The 19,592-nt window shown below is 35.7% G+C and overlaps 1 pseudogene; it reads right to left on the bottom strand.

Annotated features, from left to right (window-relative positions):
* Nucleotides 1-13,468: 13,468 nt before the first annotated feature.
* LOC149250753 (beta-glucosidase 32-like) lies at nt 13,469-16,722 on the bottom strand (annotated as a pseudogene).
* Nucleotides 16,723-19,592: the final 2,870 nt, after the last annotated feature.

Genomic DNA, 19,592 nt, shown 5'->3' with positions numbered 1-19,592 from the left:
ATCACTTGGAAAATATGGAAAGAAAGGAACAGAAGAATTTTTCAAAACGAGCACAGGAATATAGAGCACCTGAGAATTACCTTAATTGAGAACATTCGCCAATTGATTCTGGTAAAAAGTAAAGTAGACCCTTCCAACCAAATCTCTGCGGAAGACAAGAGAATCCTGAATGCTTTCAACATTCGCTACGATCAAAGCCAAAAGCCCCAAGCTAAACAACAGAACATCAACAGCACACCAAAGGGATGGACTCGGCCTCCTGAAGGCTTCCTGAAACTGAACTTTGATGGGGCCTCGAGAGGTAACCCGGGACCAGCTGGCATAGGAGGCCTCATTCGAAACCAGAGAGGAGAAATAATCCATATCTACAGTCAAGCTTTGGGCGAGGGCACTAATAATGAAATGGAATTCACAACAATGGAAAAAGGTTTAACAATTCTTCAAAGAAACCAGGCAGAAAACGCAGTAATTGAGGGTGACTCTGAGATTGCCATTCTGGTGGCAAGGAAAATCTATGGGGAACGCCGGCCAGCAAGGTCACCAAGCACTGGCGTCTGGCTATGGTCACAGAGAACATAGGGAAATTGCTCGGAAAAATGAAAGGCCTCATCTTCCAGACGGTAAGAAGGCAGGCTTATTCGGTTGTCGACCACTTGGCAAACCATGGGATCGAGAACCCAAACGGAATGGTGGACAGTTGTTGGCATCAAGTCAAGAGTAATCAATTAAAGGAATGGTGCTCTCACCTCGCACGAATAGATTTGGTGGCAGCTGACAAGGTAGAATGGCAGGCCACCTAATTCACTACCACAAGAGTATGGATAGGCCGACAGGACGAGAGCCATCAATTCACAGCAAGAATCGAAGGACAACCTGCTTGAGGGAAATAATGAACACCGCAGGCCACAAACAATTGTACAGTATCATGATCCGGAGTGACATAAGCCGCTGCAGAACTGCAGGACAGAGGGACACTTGGCACATTCAGAACCGTGCAGGAGGAGGTGATCGAAAACATTCTCAATCATCGCAATTGCCCTCCACAACTCCGAATTGCAACATTTATGTTGATCGGACATGCAATTTGCATGTCACGATCCGTTCCACCGCCCGAAATCTTCCCGCTATTATCTATATATCCCTCCTTGCTCTCCATTGGAGCATCACTGCTCCGGTGCTCAACAATCAGAGATCATCGATTTGCATTATCATTCAGACAAGCAACAATCAGGAGAGGGCTCCCATGGTGGGGGAAGGTAGTCGAAATCAATCTGCAAACAGAGACCTGCAGCTGGCTAGAGATATGTTCGAGCGAAGAACTTCCCAACGGAACAAACGGAAAATCATTGACCTGGAGGCCTCGGCACAGGAGGAAGAGAGCAAGTTATCCGACCATCAGTTAAGCCAGGAAGTAGACTGGCTGCAAGATCCGGGGACGACCAGCACTCGGGCGACTCAGTTCGTTCGCACTCAAGCAGAAGCGTGGCGCATGAAGACCATCCTGGCTAAGGCCATGGATGTCCAAGCTGAACAGGCTGAGCAACTGCGAACTCTCCAGCAGTTTGCTGCCACAATGACTAAGGAGCACATGGCTGTGGTTCAAAGCAGTGAATTTAAACTCACCGCTCTGCATGAGGAGGTTGATACTATAAGCAGAAAGCTCACTGTCCTGATCAAGCTGCTTAGGAAAAGCATTGAGCAAGACATCAAGCCTCCAGAGCTGCAATGGGGTGGTCCGTCGAAGGTCAACCAGGACAATGCACTCAACTGCAAAGAGATGCACACAGTGCCAGACTCGCCAAAAAAATTCTAATCAGTCTTCCCTGTCCCTCTGTCAGACTTTGTCAAGTATGTTTTGTTTTCGTTTTCTCAGTTGTGTGCTAGCCAGTTTTTTTTGGCGTAAGTCGCCCTACGTGGTGCACTTTTTGGCAGCACTCTGTCTCTCATGTTTGCTACTCTCCGAGTCCTATGTTTCAAACTGTTTTTAGCTGGTAAGGCCTGCCGCGAAGCGGCCAGTCATCTGCTTCGGCAGAATTTTTGTACTATATGTTACTCTTGTTAATATCAAAGCTTATTTACACAAAAAAAAGAAATGAATGGGATTTCCTTAAATTAACGAATTAATTATATGTCTGAATATAGCGACCACATCAATAAAAAATGGGGCAGGATCTAGAGGAGCCCAGTGCCACCCAACCCACTAGAAAAGAAATATGTGAATGTGAATCATGATATTTGGATATCGTTGGGCAAGGAATCTCGTCAAGCTAATGTGGTTTTACTCGAAGTTGTTCAACAGCTACGTGCCAAGATGAAAAATTTAAAAACAGATAATAAGTTGCTACATTTAGAACAAGATAAATTCTCAGAAGCCTGTCCAATCGACATAACCATCGACATCCTGACCCCAGTGCTGAAGACAAGGAGAAGACCCCAATGGGTCAGCATGGAGAGGAAAATTCTGAGTCAGCGGAAAATCATGGGGAAGATGAAAAAGGATGCTCGGACAATGTTTCTGACCAGCACAAGATGAAAAGATAGAAATCTTATTACAAGGAGAATTTAAAAAGATTAAACCATCATTCTTTGAAGGGGAATCTGAAAAGGCAGTGAATGCATGGTTAATTGATATGGGCAAATATTTTTAGATTTATGAGTACACCGATAAATTGAAAGCACAATCGGAAGTTTATTAGTTAAGGGGTAGGGCTACCTTTTGGTGGGAAGAAATCAAAAGAGTGAGGAAAATTGATGAAGAGCAGGTTACATTGAACGAATTCCAAAAGAATTTCAAAGACAAGTATCTAACTGAATGTTATTATGATGAAAAAGAAAAAGAATTCCATGTGTTAAGATTGGGAATCTTAACCATGGATGAATATGTGACATGACTCACCTCCTTACTGTGTTATGTGCCTTATATGCAAGAGGGAAAGGCCAAAATTGAGTGTTTCATCAGTAGCCTACCCAATTTTATGAAGGAGAAACTGGAGTTTGACTACCCCAAAACAATAGATGATACAGTGTAGAAATCCCACATCTGCTACCAGCAAATGAAACAAAAAAATGAAGGACCAAAAGGAGGGTCGAACAGGAAAGGTAGAAACTTGATTCCAAACAGACACCTAAAATTCTCTAGTGGTAGAAATATACAACAAAAATCTCTCCGCAAATTTCTAGGAAGGAATCATCCCAAAGTTGCATATTCTGAATACAAACAATTAGAGGGAGTTATGAAATTTGTTAATGACCACCAGTCAAAACCACTGGTGCAATGTTGGGGATGTGGAGAGCCCCACTATTACAAAAATTGTCTGCATAAGGAAAGGATAGAACATCTATCAAATATGCAGGAGGCATCAATAGTTGGAGAACCGGCAAGGAGCATGCCCAAAATTAATGCTACTCTAGATGATCATGAAGTAGAATATTAGCCCACCATGATCAAATGTGAAGGTATGATTGCTAAGCATCCTGTCTCTATTTTATTTGATCCCAGTGCTAGCTTAATCTATGTTAGTCCTAAGGTGGTAGAAAAGTGTCAAATGCAGAGGAGTAAGTTTCCAAAACCATGGGTAACTCAATTAGCAATCAGAAAAAAATGAAGGGTAATTGCGCAAAAAAAGAATGTTGTCCCATAACAATTTCAGGGCAACCCATTTATGTTGACCTTAATATCCTTCCTTTGGGTTGTAATGACATTTTAATTGGGATGGATTGGTTGGAAAAATGTTGGTCACTAGTGGATTGCAAACATAAAATTGTCAGCTTTATTTCTGAAACAGGCCAAAGGAAAGAACTCCAAGGAATTAAAACCAATACCAAGTTACATCCTATCACTGCTATTCATCTAGGAAAATGTATTAGGAAAGGCTGTCAAATATATATTGTTAAAGTGGGATTTAAAAACACCAATAATAATATGACCTCCTTGGAAAACATTCCTATCATTCAAGTATTTGTTGATGTATTTCCTAAATCCATTCTAGGATTACCACCAAAGTGTGATATTTATTTCACGATAGAATTAATTCTGGGTGCAGCCCCTATATCCAAGGCCCCTTATCGCATGAGTATACCCGAGATAACAGAACTCAAAATGCAGCTTCAGGAGCTTCTAGAAAAAAAGTATATTCATCCCAATGTGTCTCCTTGGGGAGCCTTTGTATTGTTTGTATGGAAAAAGGACAAGACCCTCAGATTATGCATTGTTTATCATCAATTAAATAAACTGACCATCAAGAATAAATATCATCTACCATGTATCGATGATTAATTTGATCATGTGCAAGGAGCTAAAGTATTCTCGAAAACTGACTTAAGATCTGGCTACCATCAAATAATGATAAAGGAGGAGGACATTTACAAGACTGCATTCCGTACTCATTATGGTCACTATGAGTTCATAGTGTTTCCATTTGGCCTCACAAATGCCCTAGCGACCTTTATGAGTCTAATGCAGGGTATTTTTCAGCCCTACCTTAATAAGTTTGTACTGATTTTCATTGATGACATTCTAATATACTCTAAGAATCAGGAGGAGCATAAAGAACATCTAAGAATAGTATTGCAAACTCTGCGGGAAAATGAGGTATATGCTAAATTCAGCAAGTGTGACTTTTTCAAAGATCAAGTTCAATACTTGGGTCACGTTATATCAATAGATGGAATAGTAGTAGACCACGATAAGATAAAAACCATTATGGAATGGAAAAATCCAAAGAATGTCATTGGTATCAGATCATTGCTCAGTTTGGCCAGGTACTACTATCGTTTTATTGAATGATTTTCAAAAATCCCATTCCCAATGACCTCTTTAGAGAAAAAGGGACATGCTTTCCAATGGAAAACCAAGTGTTAGAAAAGCTTTGAAAGACTAGAACACCTTCTTACCACTGCACTTATGTTAAAGGTAGCAGATCCATAAAAGTATTTCATTGTTTGCACAAATGGGAGTAAAGAAGGTGTTGGAAGAGTGTTGACACAAGAAGGAAAGGTCATTACTTACGAGTCACGGAACCTGAAGGAGTATGAACACTGATATTCTTCTTATGACCTTGAATTGATAGCGGTAGTGTATGCACTAAAAATGTGGTGACACTACCTATTGGGGATGAAATTTATATTTTTAACAGATCATAGCAGCCTTACAATTCTTCAGCCAGTCTCGATTAAATGCCCGATAAGCCAGATGGACATCATTTTATGGTGAGTTTGATTTCGAAATGAATCATCTTAAAGGGAAGGAAAATCGAGTGGACGACGCATTGAGAATAAAAGTACATTGTATTTATGAGGTCCAAATGAGCCAAGTATGCTCAAATATTCCTGAAATCATAAAGGAAGCATCTATCAAAGATCCGGAGTACACCTTTCTTTGGCAACAGAGAAAGGAAGCTCTGCTGGAAAAGGAAAAATCTGATTTTGAAATAAATTCCAATAACCTCCTTACCTATAAGGACAAAATTTATGTTCCTAACCAAAACTTGGTAAAACAATTGATATTGGATGAGTTTCATAGGAAGCTACGCGTTGGTCACCCACGTTACCAAAAACAGTTTTCAGCCATTAAGAAAGGGTATTTTGGCCTTGATTAAGGAAGGATGTTACTTAGTACATGTCGAAATGTTTGGAGTGTCAGCTGGTGAAGGCAAAACATCAGCATCCCATGGGTTTGTTGCAACCATTGACGGATTCCAGAATGGAAATGGGAGACCATATCTCTAAACTTCATCACCGGCTTACCCCGTGCCAAGAAGTAGCATGAATAAATTATGGTGGTGGTAGACAAACAAAACTGTTCACTTCATACCTGTGAAATCCACTTACAAAACTGTGGAAATCGAAAACATATTTATGAAGGAAATATTTCATCTGCACGGAATACCCAAGGTAATGATTTCTAATAGGGATGTTAAATTTACATCCACATTCTTGAAAACTCTCTTTTTAGGATTGGGTACTGAGATCCAATTTAGTACTTCCCACCATCCTCAAATGTGCGGAGAGACCGAATGGGTAAATCAAGTGATGGAGGACATGCTACGCATGTTTGTGATGCAACAACCACATAAGTGGGAATATTATCTCCACCTAGTGGAATTTGCATATAATAATGGACATCATGAATCACTCAGCATGGGCCCCTTTGAAGTATTGTATGGAAGACAGTGCAGGGTACCCACTGATTGGAATAATCTAGTTAATAAGCTAGCATTGGGTCTTGATATGCTAGCAGAAATGGAGGAGACTGTTAAGAAAGTTCAAGAAACTCTAAGGGTTTCCAAAGATAGGCAAAAAATGTATGCAGATAAAAGAGGACATACAAATAATTTTAGCCAGGAGATCACGTATATTTAATGGTAAAGCACTGGAAAAGTTCCTTACAATGTAGGGGTTGTGCTAAGTTAGCACCTCGGTGCTATGGACATTTTCAAGTCTTCGAACGAATTCGGTACGTGTCCTATAAACTTGTGTTACTAAGCCACATTAGGGTCCACAATGTGTTCCATGTATCTTTTCTAAAAAAATATGTGTACAATCCTCAACATATTATTAACAGGGAAAATATTCAGGTAATTGGTTAAGTGGAATATATGCATTTTGGATAGTCTATTTTGAAGAGGTTGTGACTATGAATTGTTTTTGTGTAGGTTGAACCGGAAGGATATTTTTTGGCAGAACCTCTTCATATTCTTGATCAGAGAGAAACCACCTTGCGGAAGCGAGCCATCACCCAGGTTAAAGTGCAGTGGAAGCACTTTGGCTCGAATGAGTCCACCTGGGAAGAGGAGGAATTTATGCAGAAATCTTATTTGACATTATTTTTTGAAAGCAAAATGAACACCAGGGACAATGTTCCTCATATGGGGGAGATGTAACACCCCAAGATGCATAAAAATTACTGTGGTTACTTAGTTTGATATTTACCATTTATTACTTTAAGTTTTCTTACCCTATGATGTGAAATAAAAATGACTAAGGTTGGAGGGCCAAGAAACATACATTTGGTTACCTAAATTATTGGTAATTAGGAGTACTCGTACTTTTTACAAAAATAGAAATTGTTTACATTAATTAAAAGAAACAGTTACAAAAAGGTAGTTACACATGTGTCTTGAAGGGAGATTTAGATGGGGGAAAAGAATCCCAGAGAGATCCTAGAGCTGGGTGGAATAAACTAGTGGGAGAATTCTAAAAAAAATAGTCAGTAAAAAGGTATAGGAATTGAGGCAGGACAGGAGTTCAGATGCCCAAGGTACTTGACTGTGGCTAGAATTATTTTAACTGTGAACAAAAGAAAGTGCTCAGGGGAGGGTCTTGACGTGATTTCCAGGCTCACGGCAGGGAGGATAGACTTTCCAGATAGGAATGAATATTACAGTTTGCTAATATTGAACAGATAAGCATCATAGTAAGATCCATTATGAATTAATGTTAGACTGTGAAAATTTTATGTAAATGATAAACTAGAACTTTTTATTACGAATTAATGTTGGAAGAATTTCTTAAATGATGGAACAACTAGGAAAAGAAATTATTTGAAAAATGCATTGAAAATGAGAATTAAAATTACCATATTCATAATGCAAATAGTAGACAGTATGTTATAGCAATGCAAGAAATGTAGCAAGTAATACTAGTAAAGTATGGAGAAATAACTTCATGCAACAGATAAATATGCATGGAAAATTTTAGCGACTAATGTTCACCCAGTGGAATAATTTTCCATGATTTTCCACAAAAAAGATTCGCCAATTTCCAATTTTATAAAAGGCGATTCGCCCAAATTTTAGAATATAAAATTATTTTACCTTAAAAATTGCTAACATTATATAGAGATTATATATAAAATCATTATAGCTTTTAATAATTTTACAAATATATCAATAAACATTTTATATTTTGCATATTAGTGAGATTTACCAATGTTTTTAAACTTCAAGAAAATTTTCCATCCTTAAAATTTTCCTTGATATGCATGCGTTCTTAAAGTATTAAGAATATTTTTTATTTATGAGCAGTGGGACAACCTGTATGAAACATTATATGCTTACTGAAGAATTTATCTATGTATTATGCTTTAGAGTCGAATATAAATTGAGTAATGTACTACAAACCATTATTTGAGAAATTCTATATTATTCGTTGTAAAAATAATATTAAAAGGAAACTTTATGAAAATGTCAAACAGATACATGAGTCACAATAGAAATAAATTCCATGAAATACTACAGGACTATTGTAGAGATGAAAAGAAAACCATCATAGAAGTGATCTAGGTGACTTAATGTATAAACAAACCTTAAAAGTATCATTCCAGAAATGTCGAATGAACTAAGGTAAACTCGCTAACTTCTAATACCCTAAGCAAGGAAACAGAGTAGTATGGGCCTCCAATTAAATTCGAGATAAAATAACTCCGTTGTTATTCAAATGAAACCCACTGAGTTTGGTGAAATACAATCACTGTAATAATACCTTAATGAGAACAATTCCACATTTCAGAATGGATCAATAGCTTGATTATAACGACATGAATCAAAACCCCTGAAATGCCATCCAGTGTATAACTTAACTCAACAATGCACAAACAGATTAAATATCCAACAAAAAACTCACAGTCGAAAAAATGTTGAATGTTCACAAAATACATGTGTCATGCACAGTGTTTGGCTTTCTGTTATATAGTTAATTAAACTAAAAACCAAAACCTAAGTAACTCTCGACGAAAAACTCATCTTGATGCATAGTCTCTCTCTCGCCGAGTAGTTAATAATTTGTAGCTAAATATTCATGCCCTGAGGTAAGTATTTCCAACCTGGAAGTGACCATGGAAGCCGTAAGTTCTTGAACCTTCAACGGATGCATTCCAAGCTTGATTGAATTGGGCACATATGGTAAAATACATGCATACCTCCACAAGCAGCCAAGGAATCAGTAAGAGTTTAACCTGGGGAGATTTATAAGAAGCACAATGATAGAAAGAGGGTCATTCCCATGTGGAACTGGAGAGTTTCCACATCGAGCAGTCTACCTGCAAAACAGTACACCCCATCATTTAAAAAACTCAAAACAGAGAAGCTATAAATATTCAGAAAAGAACCTTTTGGTTTGTATGCTTACCTCCCAAAAAGGTTTTGTCAGAGCAGAGCTTCGTCCGCAACATGAGTAGACTATCAAGCCACCCTTCAAAGAGGTGAAATTCAATCAATCTCGACACCAGGCAGTGCTCCAATGCAGAAGACAAATGCAGACAATACAAATAATAAAAACTTCATAAAGTCAAGTTGTTGGGGTTACCTGCGTTCGCAAGGCTGACCATGGCCTCCATGAAAAATTGCAGAAGGCCCCTACACTGGTAAGAAACCTCACCAGACAAATTGGTTGTAGAGGAGCAAGAAACTAAGGACCAAAGACAACAACGGGTGCTAACCTTTGACGAATGCAGAAAAGTGGTTAGGGGGTTAAACCCTAAACCATCCCCACCATTGATTTGCTTAGCGATGATCGGATGACATAAAATGAGACAAGTGTTAATCAGGATCAATACCAACACGCGAAGACAAGTAGCAATCTCCTCGAACCATGTGCCATGGGATTCAGAGTACATAGGCCAGGTAACCAAGGTCATGTTGCAGATGGCTAGCCCATCATGTGCCATGTGAAACTTAATTACCATCAACCACATACTCACCACTAACTGCGAGGTTTGATATACATGCAATAAAATATATAACAATGTTATCCGGTATACACAAACTCATTTGAATTTCTCATTAATAATTCATAAATCCTCACTAGAGGGTCCATTATCGAGGCATGTATAATGATGTAAATAATTTCTTTTATATAGGTTTTTTTTGTTATATAGCCAGATCCCATGATCGAGAGCTCATTGCCAGCTGTCAAGATAACATCAATAGTAGTCATCTCTTCACTTTTATTTAACTGTTGGCTGTCATCCAAAATCAAAGAGAAGGTTCGACCAAAATCTCCCGCTGAGGCCGCAACCCAGAGATTACTGTAATGCACGGAAGTAATAGAGAGACGATTTTTAGCAACCACATCTCCAATATAGTCAAATGTTGTTCCACAAACAAGAAAAAAAATTACATACCCATGTTTTATATATCAATTTGATGTTGTGGTTAAATTTGTTCCACAAACAAAAGTTTTTACACACGAAGGTCTTACATAACAATTTGATTTTGAAGTTGACAATAATGTCACTTTATAATTAAATTAATATTTTACTCATTATATATACAAACTAAATTTTAAAATTATAACATTTAAGATTAATAACATTTTATTATGTTTTCAAATTCTATATACATAGGATCACAATTATTTTTATATACTAATTTAATTAAAAAAATTTATAGAAATTGTTTTTATAAAAGTTAAAAAAAATAATTAAAGTATCAGATATTAATAAAAAAAGATATTTATAATCTTGCTTTACAATTCTTTTAAATACAATTTTGTTTTTATCTCAATAGGTTGTGAGGCACTTTAAAGTCTTGGGTGTCACGATGTTGTAGTGAGGCACTTTAAATTCTTGTGTGTCTCGATGTTGTAGTAAATGATAAATAACGAAAAAAATTACTAATAACTAAAATAAATTAAATATAAATATCAAAGTAGAAAAAAATTAAAACATTTACTTCATGATATATTTTGCAGTGTTAAAATTAAAAAAATTATTAAAATTTACTTTTCACCCAATGTCGTGTCATATTTCTAAAGCCACTTAAAATTAATAAAAATATTATTAAGTTATTTTTAATCATCCATTCATTGCGAAAGCTAATTTTAAGACTATTAAAATTAAAAGGGTCTCTTAAAAACAACATTAGAAAATGAATGGAGAAAGAAGGGCGAAGATCCTAAAGCATTAGGTTCTTATTAGTTACAAACTACCGTAGAGTTACCTTATGGGAAGTGGGTCTCTATGGATAGGGTTTATACACCGATCTAACGAGACATACCTCTTGCAACAACAAAAATAAAGACCTTGTCTCCCTATTCGAAATACAAAGGGTGCATCCTTTAAAACTCTAAAGGAGAATATGAAGGAGGGGCATATGACGAGGCTATTTCCTTTTCTACACGATGGTTGAATGTATTTGGAAAATCTAATGCAAAGCCCCTCAAATTTAATTGTCTACTTATTGGGTAAACGGTGTGACGAACTATATTATTAAATTAGTTGTAAGCACAGTGGAGATCGACCTGTTTATTTATGGAGTCGTATTATGGTAACTCTTGCATTCGTGCAGATTTTGGTCATTGCAAATTGAAAGTGTTGAAAATAAAATCCTATGATGGTTCGTAGCCACGTGTATCTTCACCATGTAAAAAGGAAGCGAATCTATGCCAAAGAGATAAGTATTTCTATCTTTTTGGTTTAAAAGAAATAGACTAGCATTTGCACCAGATGTTGCAAAGGAAATGCCGTAAGGCATGAATTGAAGAACACAAATACAACAAAAGAATACTTTGATAAAGAATAAGAATATATTGAATGCTCAAATCAATGCCCCATTAACTGGAATCACTTAGTAGACATATCTATCAACATTAGGATTATACACAATGATGAAGAAATTTCCCATATACAAACAACACCTTCCACAACAACCTTTTGTCACATCCACATTTTAAAAAATGCCTTGGAAAGTGATTGGAATCTCCCATATTGCCTTCTTCATTATGCAGATGAATCTTCCATATTACTATTTTCATCATGAATATTGTTAGTTCATTGTTGTAAAGTGTTAGTGTGTTAAATTCAATACTATAAGTTCGACAAGCGAGAAACATTCCTCAATTAGCATAATATGCATTTTTCTCTCAACCATGCATAAAAAGAATTGTTAAAGAACAAGATATCATTTTAGTTTTGTATTCTAAGAATATACTAAAGCTTTAGGAAGCTTGATAAAAGAGTTGTATACAATAAAGGATTATTGAAGAATTTGAAAAGGATGACTAAAGAATTTGAGAAGGAACAATTGTGTACATTAAGAGATCAACTAAAGAATTAAAATTTGAACATTAGATGAAATGAGTATTTAAATTAGAACTTCTCATAAAAAATTCTTAACTTGTGAGGTAGGATATCAAATTTCAACACTACATAGAATGACCTTGTTTAATAATAAAATACCATTTTAGTTTTCCAACCCAGGAACATATTAAGGTTCTTAGGAAGCTTATAAAACAATTATGTACTTTAAGAGATCCTTGAAGAATTTGGGAAGGACAAAAAGAGCAAGTTGTTCCACATAAATGTGAGTTACCTTATGTATAGAGTTTCCAACATGATAGGAAACATGTATGTACAGAGTTTCTCTTTTGTGGTTTCTTCAATTATTTCAAGGATTAGCTCTCAAAATAACTAAACTATTGTAACAAATTTACTTCAAAAGAATTGAATAAGAAACACAATAATTCACAAAAATACAATCATAACACACATAAACACATTGAATTGTTTATTCCATCTAGTTCAACGTGAATTTAGACATGGAGGTTTTCAACTAAAGATAAATATACTATTCCATTGAGACTTCCAGCCAACAACAACTTAACTCCATATTCTATTCTAGGAGAAAATCTTGTTGGAGAGAATCTCTCATATCCAACTAAGATTCAACAACCTCCACAATAATAGACAAGGCATATATGTGTAGATAATGAGGAATACTCATTAGGCACACCAACAACGACTATTGAAAAATAATAAACCAGCTAGCGAGCACTAGAGTCATATTTTCTAAGAAAACGAAGATTGTCGTTCAATATTTCATAATTTAAGCTGCCGTGATTTTGCTTGTGACAAACATGAAGCACCGAAGCTCCTATTTTGAAGCATACGACTCATAAAGTTTGTTTCAAATATCACTTTAAGACTAGGATGCCTCTAGAATAAAAAAATATAATATTGAACAATTTGTAATGGTCCAAAGAACAATTTGGAGATAGCTAGTGAAATTTTAGAAAATTCCAATATGGTGATGATGATAAAGATAATGAAAAAAAGAACATCCATTAACACTTATATGATCTATCCTAACTTAAAAAACAAAAATAAAAAAACAATTGAGATTTTTTAATACATTGTATCCTACCATAAACATCATATATTAAATGCTATAAAAGAATTTTTGGAAGTGAATATAAACATAAATATCAAATTTGTATAAGAAAATCATGCCTAAAATATACCGCATTGTTTTCATAAAATTGAGTTTCAATTCTTGGTTCTATGAGACGTTCATAGGAGTGTAGGTGTTGAGTAGAATTTGAGATTCAAGTATTGATTCCTTGCTTTCCCGTCTCTGCAGAAAACTCTTGTACCAATGAGCAGATAGTTTGGGATAACGCTTCAAATTGTCACTGAAGTCCACATAATCAAGACCAGGACGCCAAGTGTAACTACTCAAAACTTCAAAGTCATTTAAGTCCACATAATGAAGACCAAATTGCAAGTGTAACCACTCAAAACTTCAAAGTCATCTAGGAAAGACCATATAAAGTATCCACAGATGTCTGACCCATTTCTGCCACAATGAATAAACGTTTTATTTCTGAGAGATATTCATCATTTCACAAATTCCTGCCACAATGAATAAACGTTTTATGTTTCAAAAATGGTATACCTTATTGCTGCAAGCACATACTGAAGGACATCTTGATGGAGATCCATCCTAAATTGGTCATTCAAAGCCTTAGAAAGGGGAATAGCAGAATTATTAGGCTCTGAAAATCCTGTCCAGACATGAAAGCTGATATTGTAAGTCCAAAACAGATAATTAGATGGTCAATGATCAAAAAGTGTAGCACCAATCTGCGTATATTTTCTTGAACCTGCATAAATCTTAACTGTATAGAGAGATCTCATTGAGGACCTGAAAACCTAACTTGTGTTAGAGGAATAACATAAGAAGAGTGCCCACCATTTTCATGCACAATAATAGGATTATTATGGGAACAGTCCTCAATATATTCAAGCACTGCCTGCATGCTTTGTGGTACAACTAGCATACCCAAAAATGATCTCTGCCACAAATTTCAGCATGAGGTAAATATTTTTTTGTCAGGATATAAACATACTTAGAACATACTGTTTAAAATTTGTAAAAAGTTTAGTCAAATTTTTGGATTCTATTTGTCTCTTAGTTTATAATTATGTTTCTAAATTAAGGCATAGTTTAAATCCAAAATTTCTATCGAACTGTAAAAATCTACATACTCATATTTATAAAAAGCTCCTGCTAAAAAGAAGAAGAAAATATATGATTATAATAGGACATGTGATTCTTCAAAATCTTCTTACATCAAAGCTGATGGGAATTCCATCTCGTTCCACTGCATTCATCAAGCAGTATAGAACAACCATAAAATGTTCTTAATACCAATGTTCTTGCAATGTATCACTTTTGAATTTAGAATAACATAAAACTTCAACGGATCAAAACCATTTTCCTTTATGATTTGAAGACAGTAACGTTATTCTTCATAGATTTAAGGAGGCCAAGTTGAAAGGCTGTTATAAGATGAGATTTATTGAGTTAAATCTATTTGTGAGAATGACTCTCGTACCTGCAGTTCCAATGGACATATCTTGAGCATAGTCTCTTGACATAAGTTCACCTTTTCTTGGAACATCAAAACAATACCTGGTAACATAGTGATTGACACCAATGAAGTCCAATGACCCTTGTAACTTTTGAGCCTGTTCCTTTGTAAATGAAGGTAATCGAGAACCCACTATATTCCTCATGTTCCCTGGATAGTCTCCAGAAACAAATGGGTATAAAAGCCTGAATTTTGGAAAAAGAAATTAATTCAGGGTGGTTGTCTGCCCTCAACCAAACAAAAGTACACCTATTTTCATCCACTTCAACAATATAGCTATTAATTATTTGAATCACGACGAAAACCTCAACTGAAAAAGAGGAGAAATAACAATTGGTGAGACTGCTCTATGGTACTCAACGTTCTGGAAACATAAGTTAACTTGAAAATTCATTGTTAAAGAAATCACTCACTAGCCCACCATAAAATCATTTACTCTTTGAGTAGCAGCCACATCTGTGGATTTATTGGTAAGAGGTATCATCCAATGTACTAGAATTACTACAAAAACCCCAACTGAAAAAGAGGAGAAATAACAATTGGTGAGACTGCTCTATGGTACTCAAGGTTCTGGAAACATAAGTTAACTTGAAAATTCATTGTTAAAGAAATCACTCACCATCCCACCATAAAATAATTTTCTCTTTGAGTAGCAGCCACATCTATGGATTTATTGGTGAGAGGTATCATCCAATGTACTAAAATTACTAATCCAATCCAGCCCTTTTGATTTTCCTGCATTCATCGAGAAATTTATAAAATCTCATAGAATGTATGGGGATGAACATAGATCAAAGAGGAAAAGAACCCGACAGGTTTTCCTGTACAGCTCCACAGCAGCTATATGTGATAGCAAAACATGGTGACCAACAATATATGGCTCAACAGTTGACTTTCCAGCAGTACAATTTCCAAATGGTTGGGAACATCTTTGAGGTGGGTAAACACCGTCATCATATCCTGCAGTGCCAAAAACATTGGGCTCATTGAAAGTGGACCAATATTTCACTTGATCACCAAACTCTTTAAAACACACATCTGCATAACCTTTAAAATCCTCCTTGCATAAGATCGAAGTAGATTAGAAAACTCTGCTTCTCTAACCATAAGATTATTAATGCACCAATAAATTGATCCTTTGACTTGTGTGTCAACCCACATGGGAAGAAAAAAAAGAACAGGAGATGACATAAGATGTTTACACAATCTGTGGATTTAAGAAACCTCCATAGGAATCTTACAGAGCTTGGGGCAGATCAAAGTGGTACAATGTCACATGTGGTTGAATGCCTAAGACGTGCATTGTGAAACGATTAACAGTTTTGAGGATGATAGTCACAGGAATAAAAAAAAAGTAGACAGACAAGTTTGTCAATAAATACTACCATGGGGCAAAAGCTCATTTATGAGGTTATTATAGTACTCAACGCCTTTTGGGTTGATGGGTCCTTCGCCATCTGCATCAATATATGTGAAATAGTTATTTCCTACCATTGTCCATTGAGTGTTTACTAAATTCTTAGGATTAAACATGTGGTCAGAGCTCAAACAGAAATATACCAGGAATAAGCCTGGGCCATGAGATTGAAAATCTAAAGGCATCTACTCCCATCGCAGACATTAGATCAATATCCTCCTTCAAAACCGCATGAAATTTTGCATCAAGTTGATACCCAAATCATCTAGGAGTTTAACTATTGATACATTAGTATGAAAACAACAATAATGGGGTTGGACATGCACATAAAGCTTGAGGATGGCTTACAAGTAGCCACTGCATATAGGTTGTCCTAGTGACATTTATTGTTCTTAGATTTGCAGATAATAATACCTTGTAATGATGGTATTGATCAACAGCTACATCTCCCTTACCTCAATCCACAGTAATCCCTGACAATACAGTTAAAACAAACAACAGCTCACTTTCAGCCTTGGCATTGAAAGTCCCAAACTAAAGTAAGGAATTGGGTAGAATGCAAATGAAGGGATGAATGAAGATATGTGATGAAACATACCTTCCCTGTGAGTGAAAGTGTCAAAGATGCTTGGCTTCCGGCCATCTTCTGTTGCAGCTCCTTCATGCTGCAGAAAACCAATTGTTATTTTGCAAAGAAACACGCTGGACAGTATTCCATATGGTCACAAACTAGAATTGACTAACAGAGACCAATTAAAATTTCACATTTGTAGCTTTGCTAACTGTTTATGTTCTATAAATACTGATAAAATGATAACCTTACAGAAAAAGAAGACATCACTTTGTAGGGTTTGTTATTTGTATTTACACAATTAATTTTTTTTATTCAATTAGCTATGCTATTCTCTGTGCTTTTGCTGGGTTCCTTCATCACCGCCATCATTGGGAAATTCATTTCCCTCTTGAAGTATGAAACGAGTAGCAATTCCCAATTGATCTCACACTGCCACCACAAAGAAGCTAGCAATCCTCATATACAAATCGAACCAGCCATCCTATCAAGCAATCCATGTAGTTTTCAATCTATAGCTTTGATAACCCAAAACTCAAATATTTTATATCTAATATACAAAAAAAAATTCACATTAATATGTCTGGATCTCATTCTAAGATCTTTACAGATCTGATACAGAGGTAAACCAGATTTTTCATACCATGACAAGCAATATTAGCAAGTCTTGGAGACTTTCTTATGTAATGTCTCCTCCTTATTTGATATTGTTGCTTTAGTATGGTTTGATATAGAAACTTAATTGCAGATATGGGTCTCCTGATCTCTTGCAAACATTCTGATCTGATGATTGTTATAGCTATGCATCCCATGAATACTATGGAGATTTTAACTGCAAACGTTCTGATTGAATATAGGAATATTATCATACAAGTTTCTGCTCTTATGCAGAAATTGGAAGTATAAGCCTTCTCATCTTTAGGAAGGTTTTTGTATGAACAACTTGTCTACTCCTCTATAAACAATAATATACCATAGTGAAATGCTACAATGGTCTGATGAATAAAGACCTGAAGCCATAGACAGTTTCTTTGCACCTGATACACTGATTGTATATACCTATTGCTATACACAGAATATAGTAAGCTGCTACCGTTCGTTCCATGCACAAATTATGACAATTTTCATGTATACCATAGAAACTATTATACAGATCAGTTGTAGAAAGAACAATCTATTTTGAGTGAGTGTCCAGAAAATTTTGATGTATACCAATCTTAGTCCTGTTGAAAAGAATTCAAAATCTCTGTAATGAGCAGTTGCTTAGGTGGTCCAATGCATGTTTTGAATGTAGGGAAGTCTGAAATTCTGTTGACTATCATTCAATGCGCTTAGGAACTTCTGCTTTTGGAAAGTTTGATTGCGCTGCATTGACTTAAGCAAGGCTGAAACATTATTGTTGACATTGTAGCTGTAGTTGTTCAAATTGCTTCATATGTTCTCATAATAGTGAGGTCAAATAGTCTTCATATAATCTTTGTAGCATTAGGACTAACATGGTTTGATCAATAGATAAATACCTCTAAAGGCATCCCTGCCAAATTCAAGGGCACAGTCTGCCAAGCATTTTCTGCTGCTCTCTCGTCCTTGCACTGTTGTCAATGCTTCTGGAATAGAAGAAATAATTCAAAATTCATCCTCAAATTTTGAAAAAACCATTATTAATCAAATCCACCTAAAAGACCATAAAAAAATACCATTATTAATCAAATGCTCCTAAGAGACCATAACAAAACCCATGTAGCTAATGGTTGAATTTACTTTTGCACCATTTCGAACAATGATATTGGCAGGCCTTGTTTCTCTCGATTGCTGTGCAATGAGGGATCTAACTTTGCTGCCACCTAACCATGGATGTAGAGAATCTAATCAAGATAAATGCTCAGATTCTTCATTTTACTACCCAATACCCACTACTAACAAATCTAACACCAAATTTTCCAGACTGAGGAATAATTGAAATTCTCGGCTTAAAGAAAGGCAGATGCTGCATGGTTAACCTCTTTCTCAATGATTACTGGCGCTCCATATTCGTAAGCTGCCTGCTATCAGATAAAAAAGAAAATAGAAAAACACTGAACATAAATTTACAGGAATGGAGGATGTATTTCACTTCACATCGTTGCATGAAATTTTTAAAATCAAATCAATTCCCCATTTATTGAGCCAATCTTATTTGAAACCAATAATCAGAGGGATAGACACAAAGAATTTTCAAATAAATATACTCTGCGTTACCTGTGTCGCCTCATCATTCAATTGCTGGAACCCTGCACTCACCGTACATTCCTTCAACTTGTTTAAACCCTCTTCCATATATATATATATATATATATATATATATATATATATATATATATATCACGAAAGCTAATATGGATCTACGATTCTATACTATTTTAACTTGCAGAGTTGTAACCTGTAGAATTGAGATAAAAACGAACGTCAATAATTCATATAGAGCAACCAACCTGGAGCTGAGGGGTTTGCCATGGCAGAATTAGCACTACCAATTTTGTTGATCCTTTGTTAATATGGAATCAATAGAATTTTCATAACAGTAGACTACTTTGATCCAAAACACCCAAAAGAACATAATAAACCCTGAACACGTCAAATATAAATGAGGAGCACAATTCCTAAGAAGAATAATGATAAGTTGTACTATGACTCCTCAGATACTAGGAGAATAACTCCTGATACCCAAAAGATTGCAATATCAAATGATCATAGACAATTGTGCATGTCAATGATCATAATAATATCATATATACTAATTCTCAGCCATTACATTACACCAAATATATACTAATTCTCAGCCATTACTAGTGTAGTTCCAGTTCCAGGACTCCTTAAATTCACTGGAGGGCCATAACAACCCAAAAGATTGCAATATCAAATGATCATAGACAATTGTGCATGTCAATGATCATAATAATATCATATATTTACATC

The sequence above is a fragment of the Pinus tabuliformis genome, chromosome 7 (genome assembly GCF_031772625.1).
Source record: "Pinus tabuliformis cultivar Carrire ecotype Pingquan chromosome 7, CPIR1, whole genome shotgun sequence".
NCBI lineage: Eukaryota > Viridiplantae > Streptophyta > Pinopsida > Pinales > Pinaceae > Pinus > Pinus tabuliformis.
Note: the sequence above shows the minus strand (reverse complement) of the source record. Positions and strands in the feature narration are given on the sequence as shown.